This window comes from Cotesia typhae, unplaced genomic scaffold, assembly GCF_013202065.1.
Source record: "Cotesia typhae breed Kobodo isofemale line unplaced genomic scaffold, CoteBio_Ctyphae contig_119, whole genome shotgun sequence".
In the NCBI taxonomy this organism is placed as follows: Eukaryota; Metazoa; Arthropoda; class Insecta; order Hymenoptera; family Braconidae; genus Cotesia; species Cotesia typhae.
The window spans coordinates 1552690-1574639 of NW_027423712.1; positions in this window are offsets into that span (position 1 = coordinate 1552690).

Here is a 21950-nt window from a genome sequence, read left to right on the forward strand (position 1 = left end):
TTACCAGCAAATGCAAGTTATATATATATATATATATATATATATATATATATATATATATATATATTTTTTTTTTTTTTGTCGCAAATAAGTCATTCCTAAAGAGAGTTAACGAAATTTTAGTGAGAGATAAACGACTGTGATATAGATGTATATTAAACTTTTGGACAGTTTATACGAATTTCTGTCTCGGTAGAATATATATACTTTAAGAGAGAGATTGCAAATAGACTGGTGTAGTTCTGATTCGATTTTCACGTCTGCTGGTATTCCCAGAGCGGTGAGAAACTTTTCCATTGGAGCTTTGAAATCAATACTCGAGACTATAGTCATAGTGAAAGGCGAAAGTTTATTTTTAAAATTGTTTTGTTATTGCTTTTTACTGTATCAATAACTATTAGAGATGAGATGTTAGAGGTAATATATATGTACTGATAAAAAGATTTACTTGATTTAAGAAAAAAATTCTGGAACAGAAAATATCATTTTGAAGAAAATGATGATACAGTAGTTTTTAAAGTTAGTATCTTCCCCTTATTAAGAAATTTTTCTTTCTGTGTATACATATTTACAACATCTTTTCATATGGTAAGATGAGTTAAAATATAAAGTCTATAAAGATAAAATCACTAATAAAATATAAAATTATGAAGAACAATATAAATAGTAAATGAGTAATATCCGTTTTGGAATGAAATGAAAGCACGGTATGGCTTGGGTACTTAATCTTCAGGGTGAAGTCTGGTCCGGGTGACTTTTTGTAGGTAATAATACTCCTTTTTGAATTAATTTGTTTTTAATTTTTAAATTAAAAAATTGTTAATTTATTTTTTTTTGTTTGTAAACACATACACTGAACAAAAATTCACTTAAATCAAGAGAAAAATTCTTGATCCAAGAAAATAATTTTGAAGAGTTTTATTGTCTTAAATCGAGACGAAAAATTCTTAAATTGAATAAAATTTACTTTAACTAAGAAAAATTTCTTAGTTTAAAAATTTTTCTACTTAAATCAAGAAGATGAAATTCTTCAAAATTATTTACTTGATTCAAATTAATTTTTTTTTCTGTGTAGAATTTTTTTGTAATAATTTTTTCAATAAAAATTTAATCAATTTAAAATGAATCCTGATAATCTCAGGATAAAAATGACGAAACGTCACATGTTAAAATAAATGTAATAAAAAATATAATATCATTTTGGTCTACAGCATCCTGATTTCAATCAATTATATTTTGAAGAAAGTTAACAAAATTTTTGAATCAAGTATTTTTTTTTTTTTTTATTAATGTAAGAATGAATTATATTTATTTTTATTGAAGGTGAATTTTGTTTTATTTTATTTTGTGAAAGTATCGGTCGGCTTAACGGAGAGAGAAGTCAATTAGGATATTAAGGCATTTAGGGGTCGGAGTTTGAGGTTGCACAGCCACCCGCGATCACCGAAATTTACGAGATCCTTAAATTTAAGTATCCCAAAGATTTAAGTGTTCCTTAAAGCTTAGTACCCTTTAAATTTAGGCGCTCTTTAATTTTACAAAGTTTTTCTCATCTATAAATGATCTAATAGATCCTAAAAGCCAAAGATTGCTTTCAAAGATTACTTCTTCAATTTTTAAAATTAATTACTCAATTGGCTTTTGAGGAGTTATACTTTTGAAGGAAGTTAAAAGTTAATAATTTTATAGTTTAAAAAGTTACTTGCATTAAAAAAGTGAAATAATAACTATAATATTAAATTATTGAAAGAAAAAATTAAATGAAGGCGAATTGTCTGGAGATAACTTATTTTTTCTCTATAAAAGTGTGTCACCAAAAATTCACTAGACAGATCATAACCAATTAAAATGACACGGAATGCTTCGCGAGTGTCTCGTGAGTGATCAATGTATGACCAAAGTAATAATTTATTTAGCAGACTAAATAAATATAAAAATAAGCTTGACGAAGAATTAAAAGAAATTAAATGCTCAATAAACATGCATTTAATTAAATATGTAAGACTTATGATTAAATCTTAGATAAATATTTGATTGAAAAAACACTAAACATTATCATTATCTAAACATAATAAATTAATAAGCCTTAGCACACAAGACTAATACTTCCTTTTATAAATAGTAACATCGAAAAGTGAAAAATCGATAAGATAAACAATTATATATTAATATTTATTTTATCCTAAAGACTGCTTTTAATAATACTTTTTATATTTTTCCAGTTAATTGGCTACTCAGGCTAATGCAACAATTTTTTCTTCAAATTTTACTGAATATTGTTAGCTTTTGGTAGAGCCAATTAAAAAAATAAATAATAATGATTAAAGATTTAAAAAATTTTTAGTTGCATCGGATTTCCACTAGGTGTCGCATAAGCGCTACACTAACTCGTACTTAGAAAGTTAAGGCTCAAGTATTTAATACCAAAGTGAAATAATAAATGAAAATGTCAATTTTTTGATTTTTATTAAAAATTGATTTTGAAAAAAAAATTTGCGCTTGTAATTTATCTAATTTTTAGATAATCTGATATTTTTCATAATCATTTAATGATAATAATAAATTGTTTATTCAGGCAATCAGTTTGCCCATAATGCAGTCAGAGGTACAAATTACAAATTCCAACGTAAATTACGCAAGTGCATTCCGTACTAATGAACTAATTAAACAGAGGAAGATATTTTCTGGAGATTGATAGTAGTACTGCATTTAACTTACGAAAAGCACACCACCAACTAGCCAGAAAGGAGAACGGTTAACTTTGCTTCAATAATCATACAGGCAACGTATAGTGAGTGTGGCACCACACTAACTATACTCTCTCTCTTTTACACACTCACACAGAAACACTTTTGCATTATCTTCCCGAGATGATAAATTCTTCATTGTAAAATGGAATTCAATAAATCCTGCCGACACGAACCAAAGCTTGGAAGGTACGCTCCGTAAATTTCATAAATTTTCTCACTTCCCATTAAGGATATCTCCAAGAATCTCTAATTCAACTCGAGTCTGTCTTTTATTTTTCCTTTCGTATTTATTTTACATTTTACCATTATTTCTATTATTGTTTAAATCAACACTACGCATTTTTGTTAATAATTAATGTAAGGTACCAAGAGAGGGGGTAATAAATCTTAGCTGAATTTTTGCGGTGAAATTAAAAATTTTTAATAATTTAATTCATACGTTTTTATTTTAATAATTATTGACGTGAATTTTTTTTTAATTGAAGAATAAAATAATCTTTAATATAAAATTTGCAGTCATAAAATTAATTAATTATTTTTTTTAAATAAATTATTATACAAAAAAATTTTTACTATTTTTAATTGAAGAAATTTTTTCATTAATATTTTAATTTTTTTTTTTTATTAAAAATATCTTTTAATGAAGAACCAAAATAATAATTTCTCGACTGACTCATGATATCTCTCAAAGAAGCGACTCCCTAAAAATGAAAGCATTCAATAAAACATTTTGAATAGAATGAAATATTAAAAATTTTCTCTTTGATTTCGCATGTTTTAGCGCACAAAAAAAAATGATAAATGTTTCCAGCAAAGGAAATAGTTGTCTATATACTCATCCAACATCAATGAAATAAAACGAGAGCATTATATACTGTAAAATGAAAATTTTTCAGATACAAACATGTGCATCATCATAATGCTTTCACAAAAATAAATATAAAATACTTGCCTTTACTTTGAGCTGAGATTGAGAGCACTGAGCTTTTATTTACGATGTATCATTTTCATCGAGTTTATTTTCCCTCTATCGAATAATTTTATGTCTTTACATTTATATTTTATGCTTTGTACTTACTGCCAACGATATTGATATTTAAACTCCTTTTTATTAGTACTTACTTCGTTTTTATGCTAATTGAGAAGCCTGTAATTGAGTAGTGAGTCACTATTATATTTGCTATATAACAATACTCTCATCTAATAAGATAAATTTTTAGATTAATTTTTATTTATTTTATTATAAAAAGACCCAACAGCTGGTAGACCAAAGACAGGTTTTATTTAATTCTTACCGATAGTCAATTTATTATAATAAGTATTTAGGCTGCTAATGATAGTATATATGTATCTCTAGATACGTAATTAAGAAATTACCTTTTATCTTGGGAAATATTGACATTTTTAAAGATACAAGCTCATCCCGATGTTACACTCATCGAGACCTTTCATTTGAGTACCCACATCAATTTTTCATATATTTATATATATCATATATGTATATATGAAAAATATATCAAAAATGCATGTGGGTACTCAAATGAAAGCTCTTGATGAGTGTAACACCGGGATAAGCTTATATCTTTAAAAACTTCAATATTTAAAAAATTACAATGTAATTTAACAGAAGTCGTTATTTAATAAAGCATAATTTTAATTTTTTATAGTTACATAGTGACTGCAAGGTCGCTAGTTATAGATATTGATGATTTTACACTATGGTGAGGCTAGTAAAATATTATTATTCGCAATTGGTGGATAAAAAGGCAATGCTGACCTAGTTTGTAGAAAAGAAATGAGAATCTGTTGCATAAATCTGGGACATGAGATGCCACCCTTTTAAAAGTCCTGTCAACAGGAGTACTGATGCTCAAATTTTTCTTTCTTCGTGTTAGGATATTAGTGTCAACACGCATGACTAGGTAGTCAAATTGTCTTTCCGGATAGGTACTATATTTTTTTTATAAGAATAATAATTAAAAAATTTGCGTCGGACTTTTTCGATAATAGATAAAAAATTTTTTTGTAAAAAAAAATATTTTCTTTTTTAAATTAACTTGAATCAAGTTAATTTTTTTTTCTGTGTACGTTTAAATTATTTTTTAATCATAAATATACTGAAGAGAATAAAATTATTAATGCTCACGTCTTAACAAAATTGTACTTGGTTATAACGGGGTTCCATAAAAATGGGGTGAAATTTTATTTTATCTACAACTATGTCGAAAGTTTGTGAGGGACAAAGGGCGAAACGAGTGTGATACATCATCAGTAGTAAGCAGCGCAACTTTATCCATCTAGATCAGATAAAGTGAAGCAATAAAAGCTTCTTGGAAATAAAACTCCAATATCTTCTTGAGATTCTCTCAGCATTTAATTTGGTAAAGAGCCGTGACGGGTCCGCGAATTATTTTACCCGTAAGTACAAACACAAATATAACTGCTCATGAAATATTTATCGGCGAGTCGTTTGCTTTTTATATTATTCAGACATATATAATACAGCCAACATGAAATTGGTGAGTTAAGTGTGCAGTAAACGTGTATCGGAAAATATAAAGGGGTTTAAATTTTCATAGGTCGTTCTTGGTCTGTAACGAGGGAAAATTCTTCGGGAGTCATTACATTTACAAAAATAATAAAAGTAAAAGGCAAGTTATATAAAAGTTTTCATCTCTATCTTTTGCAGTCTTTATTCTTGCCAGTGGTTCAGTAATCATGCTGATTCAGGCTGCGTGTTCACTGCTACGTAATTGAAAAACTTGATCAATGTCGCATTACTACCGGTGGATTCGCCAACTTGAGAGAATGAATTCAATTATCGTTCGGGAAGAAACTTTTTCCAATAGCTCAAGGATACCTTACTACTTTTTTTATAAATTTCATCCCCCTCCCACCACTTATTTATTTTATTTCTCCTCGGCTCAACAAATCACTCACTCTATTCGGGCGGGCATCCAATCGCTCATCCCTTAGGTTCTTTTTTGACGCTGAGGAATGACGCATCGATCCCTAGATATGTCTTTGGCGCCGCTAAATTGCGATATGATTGTACAAGTTTTATCTACTTTTCAGAAAACTTTCTAACTCTATAATCTGTAAGGATTTTTTTTTTTTTTTTTTTTTGAATAACATTACAATCATTTTTAACAATTGTAAGTACATTGGATAAAAAAATTAAATTTATTTAAGAGAAAAATTATTGAATTAAAAATTTAATTTTTTTTTAATCAAATAAAATTTATTAAGAATTGTTTATCTTTTTTTAAGACAAATTTTATAAAAATTTTCTTATTTAATCAAGTTAATTTTATTTAAGAAATATTTTTGATATTAAAATAAAATTATTCATAACAAATTTTAATTTACTTTTTTTATCAAAATTTTAGGCCCTAAGGGCCTTACAAAATAAATACAAAAGAGATAAATAACATAATAATATCATTAATAACAAATAAAATAGTAATAATAATAAGTAACGTTGTTTCAAAGCAAAGTCGATCTAAATTATAATTTGCTGAGTACAAATGACTGTAGCTCATAAAAGAAAAAAAAAATATGAATATTCAGTAATTACAATTACTAATCTCCTTAAAAAAAAATTCTATATTTTTATTTCAAAAATTATTTTAAAAATTAAAAATACAAAAACAAATTTTTAAACTGATATTGTCTTACCAGCCGATCCCCTCTTTTTCTCACATTGTACTCACTGCAAGAAATGGTACTATTCTTGTTGCACTCATGATTATAAAGCTATCGGAGTTTTATGTTTTTCTTTTAAACAAATGAGAATTTCAAAAAAAAAAAATACTTTGCTATGAAATAGATAATTAAAAAATCTATTACATAGCAGAGCATTTTTTTTACAATTCTTCTTTGTCTAGAAGAGAAATATAAAGCTGCAATCGTAGGGACCGGCTGTTAAATCAACTATTTAAAAAAAAATTTTTTTTTTTTTTTTTTTTTTTTTCAGAAAAAATTAAACAAAAAAACCATTTTAACCCTAAAGCACATCCCCAGATCCACATATGTACAAAGTTTAGGACTGAGCAATTTCTAGAATTAACCGAAGTGTAAAATACTTTCACTTTGAGCAGTATTCACCATGCAATTTAGTAATTGCAAAGCCGAGTGTTCACTTAAACGGCGGTGCATGTGCTCGCGTAAAGGAGAAAACCGATTTGGTCTCTGAGTTTCTTTGCGCGTAACAGAGAATTGCCGATTCGAATTGGAAATTCCGAATATTATCGGCATTTGGGAGTCACTCGGTTGTGCACCAACCCGGGTACAAATCGAGCGTAAACACACTCTTCTCTCCATTATATTTCCTCAGCCCCTATTTTTATCCTCCTGTGTATTTATATTTATAATATCTATATCTCGACTAGCCGCCCCTATAATCTAGCCCCGTCAGTTGACTTTACACTCTTATTTTTGTTTATATTCCGGTTTTTATTTTGTTCGATTTTCCTTTGACGGCATTCGGAGATATCGTGAAATTGAATATCATCGGAATAATCGATTTTTAGGTGTTTACCCAGCAACAAGGATATACATCAGCAAAGAGAATAACGGAGGCAAAAATACCCAGAAAAAGTGTTGGGTTGGTGTACTAGTCACTTCTATTCACAACCCCTATTCCTTCCGTTGGTTTACACGCGAGTATGTTAAATCCCCGGGAAGGGAAGACCATCTATGCTACCCGGTTTCCAATCGTTAAATTTTGCATTTTAATTGCAATCCAGGAACAAACGCGTCGCGAGACGTAATTGATGCTCCGATTTATAGATATACAATTTTATACACAACGGAACTGAATATCTATTCAGATATCGATATCTTGCCTCAATATGTGGAATCCGAAGCTACATAAATTTTTTTTCTAGGCATTGTCTCATTGTCTGGGATTAATTGTCGGTGAGGGATATTTTAATGGGACACACATAAATATTTTCACTCCGTTAACCTTTGACCAACGGACTAAGAGCGCAGCTTCATTACCGAATGTCTCTTTAGGAGCAACTACACATAAAATTTCTCAACTACTGGGACAGAACTTTTTTCTCTTTTGAGATCATTATATTTAAGAGTTGTTCGTTGTCGTTATTTTAAGTCGTAACAGCCAATTTATTTTACTCGCGGATATAAAGAGACTTTTTTTTACTGTAAAAGGTTTTTCACTCTAGTGTATTAATTTTAAATTAAATTCTATTTATTCAGGTTTTAAATTAGTTTTTTGCATTTAAAATTTATTAAAAAAAAAATTTTTATGTTAATTTGTAATTAGTTAATAGTAAATGTTTAATTTTATTCTTCTTCAAAACAAAATTTTTAATTTTTTATTAAAATATTCAAATAATTAATATAAAAATTTTTTATTAATTTTTTTCTATATGTATAATTACTGTATTTATAATAAATATAGCATTAAATACATAGTAATACTCAGTACTAAAGCTTAAAGAGGAAATTATTTTTTTTACCCTCACACGCGACACAAAAAAAATAACCCGAGGTTTTGGGGTGCATGTCATTAACGGTTATGCACCGTGTGGTTTAACGCTGCGTTTAAAACTCTATTATATTTATCTATACAAAAACATTTAGCTGTTCTCCTTCTTCTATTCTCTCCACCAGTATTATACACACACCCACACACACACACCATGTACACCATGTACACCATGCACACCATGCACACCATTCAGTGCCGAACTGCCGGCTTTTACACACAAAATAATACCGGGACATATATTTATATTTAAAACACCCTCAAACAACATAACAGAGCGTAAGCTCGGAGTAGACAGATATAAAATCGGCATGTGATAAAAAAAGGCTGCCAATCGAGAATCAGGAGCCCGCGAAAACCCCAACGATCATTCAAACATTTTTATTTTTATTTTCATTGTTGTATATTTATTTATTTTAGTTTTGTTTCGTTTTGTTCACCGATGATTTTGTTTTTTTTTTTCATTTTTCGGGGGTGTGTGATGAAATGGATTGTTGAATTGTTCGAACTGATAGAGAGCACTTTGCTTTTGATCGCATGCCATTGCTACGGATTACAGAGAATATTTTCATCGGCATTTTCTCACACCCGTTTATTTCTCCCTCTTTCTCTTCTCGACAACAGAATATTGGATATTCATTTTTTTATTTTTATTATCATCCACTAGATAGAGTAAACCGTTTTTTACTCCACTCACCGTAACAATATTTCAGTTTAACAGTTTGTTACATAAAAATACCGTCGTTATTTATTTTTAACGGCGCAACGTGTAATTACATTTCATTACCGAAAAGTTAAAAAAATAAAAAACAAAATAATAAAAGGGATATAAAATATTAATCCCCTTTAAGCCGGCTGTAAAAGGGAACAATAATAATAATAGCAGTAGAGAGCCGGAATGTCATGGAATATTTGAAAATTAAATTAACAAATTGAAAAGGTAGAAATGCTTCCAGGCTGATAATCAACGACACGTGAATCACTACCGAATAAAAGAGGGTCCCTGAACTGGGATGGTTATCATCCGCGTTGTGCGGAGGGTGGCTTCGGTTTTTGCTCGCATCTCGCATTAGCTCGGGCTTTGGCTTCAACCCTGGGGTAGGTCTTTCCTCAGAAGATCTCCAGACTGGAATACTGCCCGTATTCCACGTGTGTAGTCGCTCAGGATGCAGGATGCAGGATGTGGGGTATGAGAATGGGTTCGGGCAGTTGTAAGCCGTTTAATTACATTAGTTCCTGCTCCTGTTCCTACGAGGGATGCCTCTGGCCTTCATTCTCAGCCCGCTAAGGTCCTTTCATCTTGCCGACCAGCCTTGCCCCCGGTGGACGGTGAATACATGTCTGTTGGCCAGAACCCAGAACCCAGAACAATGCTTCAGCTCATGCGAATCCTTAGTACTATTATCCTTCGAGTTATGGGGCTCCACTATCAAAACTAGTCTGTTTTGGTTGTCTAGTTTTTTGTAAGAGTCTTCGGAGTCTTTGGGTCAAAAATTATTATAGTATTCTACGGCTTTAATTGATTTTTTAAAAATTTATAATTTGCTTTTTGATAAGTCAAAAATTAACTATAATAAATATTGTTGTTTTATTTATTAAAGTTGCTTTTTTACAACAAGGTCATTAACATTAAAAAATAGTACACAGAAAAAAAAATTAATTTGAATCAAGATGAAAAATTATTGAATTAAGTAAAAATTTATTTAAACCAAGAAAAATTTTTTACTTTGAGAATTTTTCTACTCAAATCAAGAAGATGAAATTCTTTAAAATTATTTACGTGATTCAACTTAATTTTTGTTTCTGTGGACATTTACATTTTTAAATGTTATTTAACAAATTGATTTCTTTTAGAAAGGATATAGCGCGGATAAATTGCTCCTAATTATTTAGTATAGTTTTTAAATTGTTTGCAAGGCCTGCAGTGTCTTTTAATACATTTTTAAATTAAGAGTTTTTAATTTAATGTTGCCAATTAACTGAAATAGTAAATTTTAACCGCAATGTTAAAAATCGAACTGTAATCTATATTATTAAGAAAGTAAGCAAAAAATTTTGTGGTCAGTGTATTTATACGATAAAATGGGTTTTTATGTTTAAATTTTGTGTCATTAGAAAGGTCTTGATCTGAAGTTGTGTCTTTTCACTTTTTAAAATCACGCTTTGTAATATTTAATTCTATGCTGAGTAAATTTTACAATTTAATTTTTCCCATGCATAAAATTAAAAGTGAAAAAACATTATTTATAACGTTTTTTGATTTAATAAACTTATGATTAAATTATTTTTTAACATATCATTGATTGAATTTCTGTAGAGACTCATCATAAATTTATTGATATTTTAAAAATTGAATTATGAATATTTAGAAAATGGTTTTATGTAAAAAAGTGTTGTTTATATATTAAATTTTAACAATAAATTCGCAGCTTTTTTAACAAAAATGTAAAACAATATCAGAACATTGATTACTTATCATAATCCCTCACCCGAAAACGCGAGCGTAAATGAAAAAAAGTAATAAAATGTGTGTCTATTAGTATCCGAAAGTTGAACCTGTCACCGGTGTTATTCATTCGAAATAAATCAAAAGTTTGATACTGCTGTCAAACAACTTTGCAAACGCACCGGCTGCTGATAAAATATTGCGTGAAACGAACACAAAAAACTAAAACACCGTGGGTAGGCGTACAATAGCAGGATGAAGAAGGAAAAAACAATTTACCGAAAGAGAGTGACATGTGATGTGATGGGGTGACGCGGTGATGCCGCCGACGAGGACCAAATCACTGATTCGGTGTCTGTGTGTACCCCGCGCTTCCAAAATTGCAAATCAATTCGAAATGTATCCAACGGACTATTAATGCATGCAAATAGTTGATGCAATTATCGAAGCGTGCAATATGTCCACAGTATTCCGGTAGGTTGAATCGACCGATAATTACTACTTGTCAGGACTAGACTGCTATTCAATGCACAGCTGCCACGCGGACATGTGTATTGGGAAAAGGTAAACGCGGATCTGGATACGTCATTTTGTATGGATTCGCAAATCTCAATAGCAACTGCTTGGTGTCACCCAAATCCAAAAAATAAACTTACATCTTTACACAGAAAAAAAAATTTCTTGACTTGAGAAAAAAATTCTAAGCTCAAGAAAATTTTCAGGTGCCTGAAAGAAGACCAAAGTTGTGTTGGTCGAAGTAAAAAATTTTCTTGAAATTCTATTCTTAGTGGAAGTAATTTTTTCTTGATTCAAATTATCATAAATACTTGATACAATAAATTTTTAGATTTGATCAAGATTTTTAAATACTTTAGGGAAGCAGCGCCACCTACTTTAGCTGAGAAAAAAAATTTTCTTACCTTGAGAAAATTTTTCTCTTGAATATTTGATACCCATTTTATATTATTTTGGCGTGCAATTAATAACATTGAATAAAAAAAAAATAATTCAATATTATTTGATTTTCTCATTTGACATGTTAATCACTAAAAATATTAATGAAAATTTACTTCTATCGAGATATTTAATTTTTTGGAGCAAGAGAAAAATTTTCTCAAGACAAGAAAATTTACTTCTATGAAGAAATAAATTTTTTGGAACAAGAGGCTGAATTTTCTCAAAACAGGAAGATTTTCTTGACTTAAATAACTTTTCTTGGATCAAGATACGTATTTCTTAAAGCAAGAGAATTAATATTGTTGGAATAAGTGAAATTTCTTGTGTCAAAAAAAATTTTTTTTTTCGCTCAATAAAATAATTAGGAAAAAAAATATTTTCTTGGCTCAAGTAAACCTTTTTTTCTGTGTACGACTTACTCGTTATGCAAAATAATTGATTTAAATTTATTATTTTTGACTCGGACAATCTCAAAAAAATAAAAGGGGTAAAATATTGAAGCGATATTTGCTGTTTGATTTACCGGGGTTGAATAAATGATCAAAACGGAAAAAATGTATATTTTTTTCGCGATAAGCTTTGCCGAGAAGGGTAAACATATTTATTTATTTATGGTTTTTATCGTTTGCTGTCCATACAAAAGCACACCCTTTAAAACAGTCGATTGAACCTATCCCCGAGAGTAACTTTGATGTGGTTTTATTACCCCTTCTTCACCGATTGTTTGCGGTATATTCGGTCGCATTTAAACTCAAGTAAACACCATTGCTCCGGTCTGGTTTAAAACTTTACAACTGTTCAAATATGTGAATGTGTTTCTTTGTAAGTTCCACCGCCGATTACACAATGTCCAGTTAATTTTGCATGGGGTAAATAGTAAAAAAATTATAAGCAACATTTTAAGCAATAGATCAATACGAACTAACTATTTAGTAGCATATTTCTATAAATTATTATAATAATTTAAGTAAGTACGTCGAACATACTGTGTGCAGATGTTTTGACAGATAGGTAAGATTGTTGTGAGTAAAATTGTAAGAGTGATTTTTAAAAGTATTTTGGAAATGCGTGGGAACTTTAAGTTTAAGTTATTTTTGCGAAGTTTAAAAGTATGACTGAGTGGGGTGAGAGACCCAAGTAGTAGGTAGAGTGATTAAGAAAAAGGATGAGAGAAGACAGTCCTGAAGAACTATTTTTTGTAGACCGACCTCTGTATTTTTTCTTCATAAACATAACACTTAAATTACCTGACCCGTGATTTTCTTTTTAGATATTAACAACATCAATATCTTATCCAGTATTTCTGATAATACATGTATCCATTGATAGGGTATCTACAGTCATTATATTAATTTATCTACCCTAGTTAAATCATATTATAATTAATCATAAGTATCTTCATTGATATCCTGATTATATTTTAAATTTTATAGGCATGATTGAATAAATAAATAAATAATAAAATAATTTAGCCAGCGTCATATTCTCCTTCCGATTTTTGAAATCTAATTAGTCTCTTCTCTCCATGCATGGTACTCATCAGGAAGTTATTTGTCCCAGCAAGCAAGCAATCTAACTTAATTTGCTGGATGTCGGAGTTTTTGTTCTCCAGACCGAGTGTGTAAAGCAGCATACATCAGTACATAGACGACGATGTAGTTCCAGTCTCCGGTTGGCAAAAACCGTGGCTTCTTTGAAGCTAGCATTAGCTTGATTGATTACAGTTAGCTAGCTCGAGAGCTCGAGGAATCATCACTGTCGCTGCGTTACAACTTTAATAGTATTCAGGATTAACATGTCCAACTAATGACCCGTTGCTTTAGCTCCGTCTTTGCTGGTTCTCATCTTCCCCTCCTTCACTTATTAATCCTCAGTACAACATAATACACAGTGAATATGCACGATGTCGGACTTTGACGGCATTTCTCCTCGTGTTTGTGATGAAAGCTCCAAACCCATCCCTTCGTGACTTAATTTCAGTGTATGTCTGTTCTGTGTATGGATGTACTCTGTTTTGTTCTTTCTTGATTCACGGAATCGTGACTACTACCCTCCGGTGCGTGTTAGACCCTCGCGTTACTCAACCGGGAAGGGGTTGACTCGTGACAGCTCAGGTTTCCGTGACTAGACTGCCGCCGCAGATCCTCGTAGCAATATTTATCAGTTTCAGGGAAAAAACGGTTAAAACTAAAAGTGATTCGATACCCGTAAGGGATCTTTCAACAATTTACACAGAAAAAAAATTATATAAATAATATTATTTAATATTGTATGGAGGAATAATAAATAGTTTGATTTTTAATGGAATTATTAATAAGGGTATGTAGAATAGGGACCAAATCACAATTTTGTAATGTTATTATAATGATTAGTATGTTTTTAAAAACGAGGTATTTACAATTAGTTAAAGTAATCTATCAAATTGGACGGAAAAAAAATTGTACAACTATGTTTACAACTTTTGACCAGAAGCTAAAAGAGTAAAAAATAATACAAAAAATCGAAACCAAAGATAGTTACATAATCTAAGATATGATTATGAAAGGCTTACAATGTTAAATTCTTGGCGATGTTAGTAATACTGAACCATCGGTAGTACCCCGTAGAATCATGATTTAGATTGAAAAAAAAAAAAAAAAAATTATATGTTATTTATTTATTGGTTTAATTGTATTAATAAATATGAGGGTAGGCGCGCAGTATCCTATCGGATCTGGCCCTTGCTTACCAAAGCATTCGACCAGGTTCGAACCCGGCGTACACCAATTATTATTTTTAACACTTTAGTGTATCATTCTGCTCAGCCCAAAATATAAAACGAGTTTTATAATTAATACTTCTAATGGTACATGTAACATATCTTATGTAACCTATGCAGAGCTTAACAATTATTACGTGCTAAGCTGTAGTTCAAGGTCCTTAAACGGGTTGCGAATTTCAATGCTAGCATATTTTCTGATGCTAATTACCTCTTATCATAAAATAATTAGATTTCAAACCACCTGAGTTGAAAATATTAACTTAACTACTATACTAAAACAATTTAGTATTTTTTTAAGCTATTTTTTTCGACTTGGGCGCCAATAATTCGTAACATAACTATTAACCTCTCCTCATAAATCCCAAAATACAATCTACGAAACCTTACCTTCCCAATCCGAATTTTAGATCCACTTTAATCACACCAATAATTCCGAAATAAATACCTCCGAAGTAAAAATACATTACCCATCTCTCTGGATGATCAAGTTACAATCCACCTTTTACGATTCGAGCAAACATCTGTGCTCAACTTGTAATTTATTCGATGGATCTTTAACGAGCACAGCCGCGAGGATAAACGCCGACTAGTCGTTAGTCATGAAATCGACCGCGTCGCCATCTGTCTTCCGGTGAGTGAGTCTTATTTCTCACAGTTTTCTCTCTTTCCGCGAGATGGCTGCTCATCATTCATCGCGGATTCACCCATTAAAGCCTAAGTCTATAAAAGGCCGATCTAAACAAAACCATGAAAGAAGAAAAGAATAAATTTTGACCCTTATCAAGTGACTCAACAATAAGCGGTTGACAAAACTCGATCAGAATTGGGGACACTTTTAATCCCTAATTGTAAGATTTTTTTACCTTTCTGCTTACAAGCCAATTGTCAGCGGTACACAATAAAAAGCTTGAATTACCACGCCCATGGTAATAACGGTCGTGAGTATCGGTGGGAGGATGCCGTGGAATTATGGGGTTGTCAGTGAAAATATACTAGAGGGTCCGTCATTTATACCATTTATACCATTAGTGAGTGCCAAAAATTCTACCCAAAACAATTATGTTCGAAAATACAAAATTTACGAAAGAACAAATATTTGAAATTAAAATTATTCAAAATTAAAAATATTTAATAGTAATTTTAGCTAAAAGAATAAAGTAAAACAGGTTAAAATTTGGTAATGAAATCTATAGTTGAAATAATTTGTAGTCAAATTGTTTCAACTCTATGTGTATAAAAAATAATAATAATAAGTTTAATGTTTCTCTGACAATTACAAAGTCTATAACAATTGGTTAGATTTGGCAAGGATAACATTGTATTCACTTTTGAAGTTGAATATAAATATCTTGATAGATCAAAAAAAAAAATAAATAAATAAAAGAAGAAAGAAAAAACTGAGCATGACATAAATATAATCAGCATTTATTATTCAGTTAAGCAGAAGGCTCTAAACGACAGAACACTGTTGTAAAAAAAAGTATACTGCTTTAATCGAAGATACGTCGTTGCGTATTATTCCAAACTAGCTATTACCCACCCGCTTCGCTTATAGAATTGTATTTTTAGATCTAAATTTGAAATTTAATTGGAGTGTTGTTTTGACCTGCACAAATTCCAAATTCCATCGAATTAACCTGTACCTTTTATCCATGTGATTATTCTAGCTGATATTCATTGTAACTTTCAATGTGCAATCACTATAACCTTCGCGTGGCTTTTTTCCAAAAATGAATAATAATTGACACGAAGAAAAAGATTTGAAATGAGAATTCAGAGTCTATAGAAGCAATAGCTTGAAAATTACAAATTTTTATTGTTAATAGCCACCCCCGCAACCCCCTGTGGGAGGTGAAATATCGTAAAATTCGTTTATAGATTATTTCTACATTTCTTACAGAAGATTTCTACCAAATTTGGAGTCAATAGGAGCTATAGTTTAAAAACGGGAATTTTTTATTGTTATCGCATTTGCAAACCCCTTTGGGGAAGAAAGTTCTTAAAATCCGTTTTTAGCTGACCTCTACATGGCAAAAGTAATATTCCTACCAAATTTCAAGTCTCTAGATCTTATAGTTCCAGAGATATCGTGATGAGTGATGAGATGTAGATATAAATTTTTAAATGAAAATATTTTGAAGTTTATGGTACCCCCTTTAGTATTTATCATTTTCCTTTCATTTGTTCAATCCTCGCAAATATCGAAGGCTTCCATTGTAAACTGCAAATATATATTCAATATCCACAGAAGGGCTGCGTCCAGCTTTCAACAAAGACATAAATTTGGGTATAAAAAAAGAGTCGTTGAATTCACTTACACATACGATTTCCTTTTTTAGCACTCTAAATCGTACAATGCTTTATTCATGGTATGTGTGTTTTCGAGGGCTAATAAGTGGCGCTTCGAGGGCTTTCATGCTAAGTGATTAATCAGCGATAATCAGTAAATGTATATCTTGTGTGAACATATGACATGCGTGTGTGTATGTGTATGTATTTAGTTGCGAAATGGATGAATGGTTAGGCGGAATGATTGATCAAAGGGAAAGCTAAATGAAAAATTGCGAGGGCGAGATTTAGCTTGGCTTTAAAAATCGGTCTGTACTTTACGGATTTTATTTGCAATCAGCAGATGATGATGATGATGACGATGATGATGATGATGATGATGATGGGGTTGGAGGTAATATCAAGCACTTTTGTGCGATAAATACAGTAAGGATAACTTTAAAGGTTAATGTTGGAGTAAAGCGATAAAGACGCTATAGAAATGATAAAAACGGGAGCTCGAGTCGGAGATGGAGAAAAAATAGTCGAAGAAATAAAAGCAAGGGAAAGGAAGACTGGTCTTTTAGGGCGGTTTAGGTTCTCTCTTTGCTCGGACTGAATGCAGGTACGAATGCGAGTACCAGAGGACGAGTTTTAAAGAAGCAAAATTTCGACCCCAGACAAGGCATCTTCAAAGATCGGACGTTACTTTCTGAAGATAGATTAAATTCTTTACCCTATTCCGAATCAAGAAGCGAGTAGTAGAGCGAGCAGCTAAAGAAATTAATAATGATCTCAGTAAAATCTTTTATATGAAAGCTTTTCTATTGAAAATTCTCTTTTCACTAATCGGCTAACACTGCGCTGGATTCTCGAGTCCTTCATCTGCTTTCAGTTTTATTCTTAAATGTTTAATTCCCTTGGCTTGTGTTTAAAGGGTTCTATTAGAGTTATGCCATAATTATCGTGATTGCATTATTAATTACTTCAGACTATGATTTTAGTTTAAATGTAGCTGGAGTGTAAGTTTTAATGTTAGGCAAACTTTCACGGAGTTTATTGATGAATATTAATACATTTTCCAACCTTTGAATTTATCGATCGGTTAGAATTTAACGCCAAGCTAAATTTAGGTGCTTGGGTATTTTAGTCCAAGAGTTTCGATGCTGGAAACTCTGGTGGAGAGTGATGAATTGGGAGTTGTTTTTTTTTTTTTTTTTTTTTTTTTTTTTTTAGGTAAAGAGAAGTCTTGATGTGTGAAGAAAATATTTTTATAAATAAGTTTTGAAATTTATATTCAAGAAAAGAAATTATTTATCATTAAACACACTGAAAAAAATTAATTTAACTTTTTATAAAAAAATTTTTGAAATTAAAAATTTTTTTACTAGACTCAAAAGATTTTAACTCTTAAGAATGATTTTAATGTTTCAATAATTTTTTTCTTAAGTCGAATTTAGTGCAGAGATTTTTTTCAAATCAATTAAAATTATAAAAAAAATTTTATGATATGAATTAAAAAAAAACTATTAAAATTATTTATTTGATATACACTGAAAAAAAATTATTTTGAAGCTTCACTATCAAAAATTCTCTAAGTAAGTAAAATTTATTGAAATAAAAAAATAATTTCTGTAGAAAAAATATTTTTATTTAAATCAAAAATTTTTTCTTGGTTCAATAATTTTTTTTTTTTGAATGAACATAAATATATTTTATCAAAAAATTTCCCCTCTCAAATCGAGTTAATTTTTCCAAGAAACAGATTTTCATATTTTTTGAATGTGTTAATATAAAAATAACATTAATAATATTCTAGACACTCGTCAAAAAAAAAAAAAAAATTACTTTTTTTCACGTGTAAAATATATTTATAATTCCGACGAAATTGTAAGCGACGTGTGTAAAAATATTACCGCTTTCTACATAATAAAAACAGACATACATTTCACCTAGAAAAAATTTCACCTTCAATTTTTTTATCTCGACTGCTGTAATAAAAATAAAAAAAAATCTGTGACATTCTTTCCTCGGCTCATAAATTGATCTACTTTTTAGTGAACACGGCACTTTATAATCAACCGATAGAGTATTGATAACGTGGCAAAAAAGTGGTGTAGCGAATTTGAAAAGCGGGGCGGTTTAATTTTTCCTAGATGTTCAATGATGCGCGGCCTAGAACGAGCCTCTGCTAAGTCAGCTTAGATTAAGTATGCTAGCTTGTTGAAGCAGAAAGCTTTTCGCGGTGGTGTCAGGGGTTACCACAGAGGGCGCATGATAAAGTGGGAAGAAAAGAAGGGAGAGATAAAAATAAAAATAAAGGAGTAAATTAAACTGAAACTTTAAAGAAGAAAATAAAAAATAAAAGCCAAGACCTGTACTGGGGAATAAGAAACAAAATTAAAAAAAAAAAAAAAGCTTTACAATGCCTGCAAGAGTGAGGTTTCACCCCGGCAAGTACTGTTAATTAAAATAACCGCGACGTCACTCTTTCTCGCGGTACTTTATTACAGCCTTTAACTTTTCCTCGGAATTTATACGGCAAATTGGCCAACTCCATGAACAATCGCCGATTTACTTCCGAACAACTGAAAATGTATCGGCTTACTTTCTTAAAAAGCAAAGAAAGAGAAGAAGGATGAATTCTCGAGGAAAAAGCGCGTTTAATTGAAGAATTTCTTCCTGTGAATACCAACTCTAGAAAATATCCGCTGGCTTTATAAATGAACGTCTATGATTTCAGTTTAATGGACGTAATACCGGTAATGGCTGCAAGCAAGCATCGGTTCTGGATAGATAGGGGTGTCCGTAGGGAAAACGGAAAACTCGACATAACATGCTGATGCAATAAACGATCCACAAACTTTTTAGTTCGACGGAAAATAAATAAAATAAATCTAACCTCATAAATTGCAGTATCGCTTTTAAAGAAGTGTTAATTGCGATAGAAGAGATTAAGTGATTAGCTGGGACCATTTGATGCAGCTCTTTATCAAAAAGTTTGATGGTTACTATTTCTGGTGCGCTTTTTCTTCTTTTATGTGGTATTCTTTATTGACTTATTTTTTATCTCTTCCGGCATGCCGCGGGCTTACTGTGTGTTGAAACTGTTATCCAACAGATATTTACTTTTTAAAGTTTGCGAATTAGTTGATGTTGATAGTTGATCGGTATGTCGATAATTGCTGTTTCTGGGGGTTCTTCGACGGTTAAATTGCTCTGAAATTATTTTTTTAGGTTGTATATACCACATACATAAATATAAAATTAATTTTTGTATGTTTTATAAGATAATTTTAGGTCAATTATTTTAAATATGATTTTTGTAGAGTTTAGAGAAAACATTTTTGTACAAAACTTATAATATAATGTCAAAAAAAAAAGATAATAATTTTAAAACTAAATACCTAAATCTTAACTTTCTTCTAGCGGGAAAATTTAGCGACCAAACGCCACCTGTTGGAATTTTTTAGAACTATTTAGGGAAAAAAATTACATACGAATATATTTGACCATATCAGCCTATATGATGACTTATAAAAAAATTATATCATTAAAATTGTCAGGTTTGGTCATTAATCATAATTAATAGTTATTAAAATCGAAAATGAAGTTAAAAATGATGAAAATTTTTTATAGCAAAAAGAATTATTGTTTACAAAAATAAAAGCAGAGGTAAATCCGAGCCTCGACAGACTGAAAAAGACTTGGCTTATATTCTTTATCTTTGCTGATCTTATAGAACTGGCTCGTGTACTTTCTGCTCAAATGTTTTTTTTAAAAGCCTTTTGAGCTCGTAGCTTTCTTCACCGTTAGTACTTTTTAAAGTTTATAACTAAAATCAGAGGAGAGATAAAATCTGGTGTTTGTTTTTTAAAAATAAATAACATTTTTACAGAGAAACTCTTTAAATGTTTATTTTATTGCGGGTTAATTATTTTTACAAAACTTTTCTTTATCAAAGAATAAAAAAAAAAAAATTTTTTTGTATCAATTGATTTTCAAATTAGTACAGACTGAAAGAACACAATCGAAATCTGCTTATCAGTTTACAGACAGGAATTCAATTTCCGAGTTCTTTGTCGAAATGTACAAAGAAAATTGTCATCCCTTTGGAATGTATTCATGAATCGACAATAATTTAATTATTGTCAAAATTTATTTATAAATTTTTTAAAAATTTAAATTAATATTTTAGAAAATAATTCAAAGTAAAATTGACCTCAGAAAGCATTTCAAGAGTCATTACACAAATTATAAAGTTGTTTATTAACACGACGGCAGCGCCAGTGGATGTTAAAAGGTATTATTTTAATTTATTAACTGAAAATCAATAGCCGACTGTGAATTATTGAGGGCACTTATTATAAAATTGACGTGCGAGTAATTTTGATAAGCCACTCGACTATAAATTATCAAATCCAAAATTGATGCAGACGGTCATGAATTGTAAATGAACTAATTGCCAATTTTAACTGTCTCCTCAATAATCAATTGTTATTTCAACCGGCGGGTCATTGAAACGAAACCAAATGACCGGTTAATTTCAAAATAACTATTTAAAAACTCTCTACTAAATAATTTATATCAATTATTATAATTAATATTGATAGAATTTTTTTTTCAAATATTAAAAAAAAAATAAATTAAATAGTTACGAGTGATAATTATTTAATAATGGGACTCTTGAATTTTATTGAGCTTAAATTTGCAACCCCGAGGGCTGGAAGGAGGAGCAGAGTAGAAGGTCAAGATACGCTTGGGCAAGTTGTTATATATATATATATATATATGGATGCATGTATAGACTATAAACATGACTACCACTATTACTAGCTAGGAGTATCGCATAATTTCTGATAAAGGCGTTGACTCTCTTTCCGTCTCTCTTTCTCCCCTCTTCTGGCCGGTCTTACTCTGGCGCCGGGAAGATTTATCGGAGGACCACCCGCTGATTAATGAAAAGCTCGAGTGCGGCCAAGGGAGTATCAGGAGTGACAGAGCGTCGAGGAAATTTATAGTTCAACCAAGATATATTACCTGCTTTTGACCATGCATCGTTTAATTAATACTTATCAACGGCTATTATTTGGTCCCATTGGTTCTGTTGCTAACTATCCGCCCTCTGTTTATGCTCATAGTTCCTATACTCATAGTTATTCGATAGCTTGCTGATAAAAATTTGATAGTAATGGCTAATGCACAATGATTAATGATTCTCTATCAATTCTCGATCAATCAGTCATTACAATT